Source organism: Electrophorus electricus, chromosome 2, assembly GCF_041902795.1.
Source record: "Electrophorus electricus isolate QZ-2024a chromosome 2, ASM4190279v1, whole genome shotgun sequence".
Lineage (NCBI taxonomy): Eukaryota > Metazoa > Chordata > Actinopteri > Gymnotiformes > Gymnotidae > Electrophorus > Electrophorus electricus.
This window is the reverse complement of record NC_137498.1, coordinates 13409093-13417529: the sequence shown is the minus strand read 5'-3', so window position 1 is coordinate 13417529 and position 8437 is coordinate 13409093. Positions and strand designations below refer to the sequence as shown.

The following is an 8437-nucleotide window of genomic DNA, read 5'->3' as shown; positions in this document are numbered from 1 at the left end:
TAAATCTCACAAGCATTCTCACTAAGAAACAGTCCCTAATTTACACACTCTCGTACCTGGACATGCCTAATAATTTAGTCTCTCTTTCTGCCGAGGCTCACCTACCCCTGATGTCATGATGTTATTGAGCCTACACCCATCTCAGCTGCCATGGCTACTCCCTCCACCCACTGATGTCCCTTGCTGTAGCCCACCACACCTCCACCCCAGCCAACTACTTGATGGACGTTGATGGACGTTCTCTTGCGGGATGGGTTTCGGACACATGCACTCCATCGGGACAAGACTAGGACATCTAGAAAACTGGACTAGACATTAATTGCTTATTTTTAAATTGTATTATTAGTTTTTTACTTTTGTCTTAAAATTGTTATTATTGTGGTGACTGTTGTCGGTCAGAGGAGGATGGGCCCCACCTTTGAGTCTTGGTTCCTCTCAAGGTTTCTTCTTCATGCTCTAGGGAGTTTTTCCTTGCCACTGGGGGCTTGGACTCGGACATTTGTAACACTGCTTTGTGACAATTTCTGTTTTAAAAAGCGCTACACAAATAAATTTGATTTGATTTATTATGATACACCATTCAAAAATGTCATATTCATGTGACACTCTGTTTAGGAAGTTACAGTTATATGGCTTTAATGCAGCTAGTAAGTCATTAATATGTCAACAAAAGAATAAATAAATGAATTGAACATTTAATATCAGTCTGTTCAGAGTATGACACACCTGAGTGTGTGCTGAGTTCCCAGTGCCATTACAGATTGCATCGGAGTATCTCATTTCTTGATAATCCTGCGGAAACCCAAATGTTTGGTTAAATGAAGAAAGCTGCTGAGGTCATTAGAGTGGAAGTAATGTCTGTGCATATGGAGTGTTTTGCAGTGTTAGCTCAGTGGTTAAGGTATTCAGCTAGTAATTAGAAAGCTGTCAGTTGCCACTGTTGGGCCTCTGTGCAAGGCCCTTAATCCTCAATCGCTTAAATTGTATTCAATTATAACTGTAAGTTGCTTTGGATAAAAGTGTGAGTTAAATGTTGTAAATGTTATATATTGGCTTTCTGTATTTCTGAACTATTTCTGATTGCTTACTTCTGTTTTGTGCCCCTCCTGGATTTGTCTGCCTGGATATTTTGTCTCTCTGGATTTCAACCTGGACTTTAGTTCCTCTCTGTGATGCTCCCTGGCTCTGTTTATCCTATAGTACTGGTTCTGATCCTTGCCTGAGTTTGACTGTGTTGGATTATCCTTTTCTGATTAAAATCACATTTCATTTTATCCTTGAGCATCTGGCTTTCTCTGAAACATCAGTGTCACTGGAGTGAATGTGACATTGTTCCTCAGAATCCCTGCTGAGTCAATCAGTGATTGATTAAACCATGAAGTTCAGAGCTGGATCACAGCAGAACTTAAAGCCCATGAATCTCAACAAGTAGCATGGTCGTGTGTGTGTGTGTGTGTGTGTGTGTGTGTGTGTGTGTGTGTGTGTGTGTGCTGTCCAACCTTCCTGATCAAGTGTGTAGTGACCAAGAGCTGAATCATACACAGAATAACCAAGTGAGGAATAAATAAACAGAAATAAACAAGTGAGCACATTTCCACTCATTACTAATAACCACCTGGGAAATAAATATAACTTCTTCAGATATTATATATACATATACGAAGAAGATTCCAAATTCCACATCCTGAAAAGCACCTTACTTGTAAGAGATCTTCTTCACACTCCATTTAGGCATCACTGTTTGGTACAACAGGACAAAAGCAACAAACACAACTGGCACATCTGGGTGATGCTGTTGAATGTGCGTGTTCATGTGTTTTAGCACACACACCCTACAACACCAACACACTGTCCTCGTCCACCACTCAGGTTGCTGGGAAACTTTCCCACACAGGTGATTTGAAAGAAACAGCTCATAGTGTTAATGATTCAGTAAATGTTGCTAACGAGCTTGAGCTACATTTAGCCTAGCATGTTGCTAACTTGCTAATAGATTACAGTTTAAGGTTTGGAGTGGAAATTGCAGATGTGAAGTTTGATTCCACATTATGTTCATCAGCCTTCACACTTAGGCTACCGTGTACTCTCCGTATGACTGCATACAGTGAACTGTAATGTGTATGGGGTGATTTGGGATGAAAACACATACCATTACACTCCTAATATTTATATTTTAGTATAACTATATAGGTAATAATGTCATATAAAGCTGTAGCAAGCCAACTGCCTCAGCTACAACAGCAAAATAAATTCACTTTGCAGAACCTTTTCAACACAGCTCTACTGCCCTAAGCAACCACCTCCTATGACCAGCCTACATATAAACCCTTTCACACCAAGAACTGGACCAGAGTCGCCTGTTTGGGATAAAAGGTGATTTTCACATTGGTGTTTTGCTCGAGTCTGAGTGAGGACTGTTTCCATGTCACTGATCTGGTTTCACACTGTGTACAATTCTGCAGAACCATCTGCTCTACTTTGGAGTTCAACCCCGGTCCTAAAGAGAAAGTAACAGACAGTGACATCCAACTGCTGTCGGTGAACTGGACCACGCACACCTTCATGATGTATGTGGTTATCAGTGGGTATAAACAGAAGCCACAACTCTCTGTCCTGCTTTGGCTCTTTATTTATGAAACAGCAATAGACTCTCACAGTGGAAGTGATGCGTACAGACAAGGGACGGCATTTGACTATAAAATGACCTACTTAACATAAACGTGCTACAATTTAAAGAATAAATATCCAAAAATGCTTCCACAGAGATACACAAATAAAATGAAGAAAAACCATTCTGCTGAAAAAATCCATAATGTAATAAAACATAATAAATTGTTTTTATTATTGTACAGACATATGATACTTGTAGGAGTCACAATTATAGTTGCAGACTGAGAAAAGTTTAATTGACGTTTACAGCGTTTAACATTTAGATTTAGCAGTTAGCCTCCTTTCCCAAGTAGAAGATGAAATCAAGAGGAATAAAACACAAGTACTCTGGTTCTTGGAGTGGCTACACTGTAATGTTATCAGTCTTAGTCCTGCCCCATCACTGTTAGTCCTCCACCTACAATTCCTAACTTATGCCAGTCTGAAACCACACCTGGAGTAACTAATTAGCAGTTAATTAGTAATTACCAATAGATACAGCAAATTATACAAAGACAGCACTGAAACCAAGACAGAAGAACATAACAGTTCATTGGCTCCCATACAATAAAAGAGAGTGTGTGTGTGTGTGTGTGTGTGTGTGTGTGTGTGTGTGTGTTCAGGCTTGTTAATGTAGTTTGATATTGACATATTCTGTATTATCTCCATTATCCATTGCTCTGGGTGCTGGTCTGGTGGTGTTTATATGGACTAGAGTAGAATACATCACATCATCCTGCAGAAAATATCACAATTACAAAATATTAGCACACATACATATAGAATAATGCACACCCTGTTGAGTGGATTAATACAAGTGTTAATATAATAAATGTATTGTATTGCAGAGGTGTTAATTGTAATATACATCTAATCCACAAATGCACATGTAAATATAATTTATGCAAGCATGTGTGTAATCTGTTTTATACATTCACAAACATTTAAACACTCACCAGCCACTTTAATAAAGATCTGCAGTCTGTAATTTAATATGTGCACATGTCTTACAGGTGTGCACCACTGTTTAGTGTGTGACCACAGGAGCACTGCTGAATGGATCCTACCTGGATGATAGACCACTCTCAACAAAGAAGTGTCTCTGCAGTGGTAGTGTCTTTAGGGCATGTATGAGTGTGTAACAAGAAAAGCAGTGTGTCTGAAGTTTATATACAAGCCTGTGGAACTGCACACAGGTATATAATGCAGCTAGAAGATAACTGGATGTAGTGTAAAGGTGATCCTAATAAAGTGGCTGAGGAGAGTAACCACATACATACATCACCTGACCTTTTTAATACAAATGATAAATGTGTGATCAATGATCAATTTTTCTTTAGTTAATGAGTGCTTACTGAAGAGATCTGAAAAGTAGTCTGACCAAAATGAATTTTTCCAGTACGCAAAATATACCCAGATGACGTACTGCTATGGCCAAATAATCCAGTACGTGACCAGGCCTGTCTCCGTGGTGTACTGCATCTCATCATGCAACGGTGGTGGTAAATCACAAGTGGGTAGAACTTCATACGTTCGCGTGACCTCTTAGTATGGTTTGTGTTTTTTACACACTGGATATTATGCATCATACTACTAAGGGAACAGTAAACAGTATACAGTATATAATGAGTCCAGTATGCCGCATACAGTATGTAGTAAGATATTTTGTATATAGCCCAAAGGTTTCTTGCCTCATGTCGGTGTTACATGAAGGGATTGGCCAGCAATTACATTATTTTCCTTTTCCCCGGATGGCCGAGACATGTTTTGCTCCGTTAGTTTAAAACAAAAGCTGCTAATGTTACTAACAAACTCTGAAGCCAACAGCAACAGCAGCTAATAGTCGTTGTAATTAAGTTGGACACTGGAGGTCAACAGCAACCCAAGTATAACCTTAGTACATAATGGTCTTCATACATAAGTTAGATCACTACATGTCCACAAAGCTTTCTTAACCTGCTCAAACCTCATCCAGATTGTAGTGACGAGTTTATTCACTTTTCTAGTTCACAGTAGTCTGTGAGACCTTTATTAAGACCTGGATGCAGTTTGAGCTGGTTGAGAGTCATCTGTGGCATGTATTTATGAAGGTTAGATTTGGGTTGCTGATGACCTCCAATGTTTGTTAGCAAACAGAATTGCACTCAAAAATAATTTTGTCTAAGTGGAAAAATAATGTAAATTAGACTTTTCACCTAAATACTCCTTTAAATGCCTGAGCTGTCTATTACAATATTTCCCCTCTGGTGCTCTGAAACAGACACTACAGGTAACAGAAGCGTTACTGCATGTCACGTGGTCATCACTAGTTAAAGGCCAGCAAACAACTACTGTTAGCTAGGAGGTAGTGAATAGTCAAATAAAAAGAAATACAATTAAAAAACTTAGTCGACTTTAGTTTTTTAGCACTGATTCAGGCACAACTTAGGTACTTGCTCAATTTTAAAAGTATTGTTTTAGCAATGACATCAGAAAAAAAACCCAAATGATACACAGTCCTACTTGCAGAAAGTACGAAACGTGACATATGCCATTTATCAGTCAGCAGACTCATTTTCCAGACTGTTTGTTCACACCTTTTTTATATGGTATGTCACGGAGACGTGTATCTGCATGGCTGTTTCTTCTGTGCATGTTGTTCATGGATTCTAATAAAATGACACCTTTTTGATAAACCATTTTGCATGACGCTGATATGACCTGTTAGGATGTTTATCTCCTGTCCCTCTCATCCCTCTAACCTTTCTGGCACTTTTCTACTACTTTGGTTGATTCAGAAGTTACTTCTGAGTGCAGTGAGGTGTCTAAAAAGGCCCAGTAGCATAAAGGTACTGCTATAGAGCAGGTGATCATAATAAAGTTATCATCAAGCATATAGCGTACACACACACACACACACACACACACACACACACACACACACACACACACACACACACACACATGCAATGCTTAACATCTCTAGCTGCAACAGTCATAAGTGAATGACTGCTGAAAAGCCACTGGTAAACTACAGCACATTAGGCAAATAAAACTACTCTGTGAAACTACAGAATATTAAACAATTAACTGCTCTGCTAAACTACAGCATATTAGATGATGTCATACTGTCTGTCATAATTTAGCAATCAGAATCGACTGTGTGCACTGCAGTAAAGACTGTAGTGAAGTTCTCTGTGCACACAAGAATAAGGCCCTTAAAGTTTTTCTATACTTTCAGAAACACATGGCCTCTCACCAGTACCTGCATGACTTTCACTGGGTCTTAACATGCAGAAACTTATCACTAATCCAAGCTCTGACACTGTAGAACAGATCTGTGCACTGAGTTCACTGATATTATAACATGGATGTGTGACACCCACCTGTGTCTGCTGATCTCTCCTCTCTCCTGTTTGTCCCTCTCTGCTCACCGTCTGTTCACGTCTCTGAACTACAAAATTAACTCAGTGTGAGATGGACAGATATGTATGTATTTATTTATATACAGATTTTATTATCAAGAGCATCTCACATGTTTATCAGTATGTGTGCTCTCTGGGAAGCAAACCCATGACAGTGTGTTATCAGCAATGTGCACTACCTGTCTACCAGGTGAGCAGAGGTCTCGTATTACTGGATAACTATTGTAGAGAACTTCACACGTGAGAGACCTGTTATAATTGATCTGTGAACTTGAATAGGCGTGTGTGTGTTGTGTGTGTGTGTGTGTGTGTGTGTGTGTGTGTGTGTGTGTGTGTGTGTGTGTTGTGTACCTCTGTATCTCCAGCAGATGACTCCTCCTAATCCCATCAACAGCAGTAAACCCCCCACACCAGCTAAGATGGTATGACGTGTGTACAGTGAAGAATTCTGTGCAATTCCTGCATGTGGGAATGTGGGAAGCAGAGTTAAAATATGATGTATTATTTGTCACTTTTAATATTATAGTGTATGAATTTCATAACAAGCATTCAATATAAATGTTTTTTTTTTGGCACAAAAACAAAGAGGATGGAGCATGAATGAGTTTCTGTATCTCTACAATCTGAAATTACACATTTTGGCATTATACTTGATTGAGAGTTGATAATATTGATATTGATTAATATTGATAATATTATTAGTAATTAATAAAAGTTGACATTGTCAATGTCATTAAGACTACATTTGTAGTCCTTTAACCATTTTCAGATGTTATTGTTGTAGTAGGTTTAGAATGAAGCTGTTGGACTTGTTTTGTCAGTGTGTGCACTGGAGTTCCAGGCATTTGTTAGTCTCTCTCTTCTCTCTCTCTCTCTCTCCTCTCTCTCTCTCTCTCTCTCTTCTCTCTCTCTCTCTCTCTCCTCTCTCTCTCTCTCTCTCTCTCTCTCTCTCTCTCTCTCTCCCTCTCATCCCCGGCATAGCCGCCCACTTCACCTCCTGTAACATCTCTGTTGTACTGGAACTGACAATCTTTCATTGATATCCTACCAATCCCAGTGTCTGCCTTTGTCTGTCCCCATTCCTGTCTTTGTAACTGTCCCAATCCCAGCTGTGGTTCGGGTTCCTGTTATCCTGTATCCCGTGCTCCTACTCTCAGCCGGGCTCCCATCCGTCCCACTACCCAAGCTGGAACCCAGTCGTCTCCTGTCCAGCCTGCTGTCAGGTCTCTGGTTGTGGTACAAAGTCCTGTTTCCACCCCTCATCCGATGGACTTTCCCCCTTTTTTTCCTCCTTTCCCACCTGTCCTTGTCCAGGTTCTCCAGACCCTGCTGTGTGCCGCCGGGCTCGGGCTCCCTTGTCAACTGTTATGCACGCCAGGAGCCCCGTGTTAAGGAGGGTGTGGGTGCTACTGTAACACCCCTCACCACCATCACACAGGAGCCCCGTGTTAAGGGGGGTGTGGGTGCTACTGTAACACCCCTCACCACCATCACACAGGAGCCCCGTGTTAAGGAGGGTGTGGGTGCTACTGTAACACCCCTCACCACCATCACACAGGAGCCCCGTGTTAAGGAGGGTGTGGGTGCTACTGTAACACCCTCACCACCATCACACAGGAGCTCCGTGTTAAGGGGGGTGTGGCTGCTACTGTAACACCCCTCACCACCATCACACAGGAGCCCCGTGTTAAGGAGGGTGTGGGTGCTACTGTAACACCCCTCACCACCATCACACAGGAGCCCCGTGTTAAGGAGGGTGTGGGTGCTACTGTAACACCTCTCACCATCATCCTCCTCCCCATGTGCTCCTTTGTTTGTTTTTGTTCCTCCACAGGCTAACTCATGCTTGCATCCTGCCCCACACTCGTTAAACCAATGCATGTTACCGCCATTGGTAGTCGATGGACTGAATGTCTTATAACCATTTGGAGACGTCTGAAGCTGCAGGGCTCTCTCTCTCTCTGTCTCTGTCTCTGTCTCTCTCTCTCTCTCTCAGTGCATTTCAGTTCAGTAAGCTTTACTGGCGTGACCATCTACAACTATAGTATTCTAGTATTGCCAAAGCAGTATTATAACATGAACATTACACAACATTACAACCTTTGCAATTATGGAAATTAAGAATTCTGTTATGATAAAGAACTTGAAGAGAAACTGTAATTGGTCTGAAATAATAATAATTGGAAGAAGTAAAAGGGAAGAAGTGAAAAGAAGAAGAAATAAATAATAAGGATGGAAAATAATAAATAAGTTAATAATAATATAAATAAGTTAATAATAATAATAAATAGTTAGGTAACTTTTATAAACTGGGTAATATAGTCTGTTTGTGTGTGTGTGTGTGTGTGTGTGTGTGTGTGTGTGTGTGTGTGTGTGGTGTGTGT

General features: G+C 40.6%; 1 long non-coding RNA gene across 1 annotated transcript; it reads right to left on the bottom strand.

Annotated features, from left to right (window-relative positions):
• Positions 1 to 2611: 2611 nt before the first annotated feature.
• LOC145660257 (uncharacterized) lies at positions 2612 to 6497 on the bottom strand. The gene is made up of 3 exons (XR_014126501.1): positions 6405 to 6497; positions 6015 to 6082; positions 2612 to 3385 (listed from the first exon to the last, which is right to left on the bottom strand). It is a non-coding gene; the product is annotated as an uncharacterized LOC145660257 (long non-coding RNA).
• Between the last annotated feature and the right edge of the window lie 1940 nt (positions 6498 to 8437).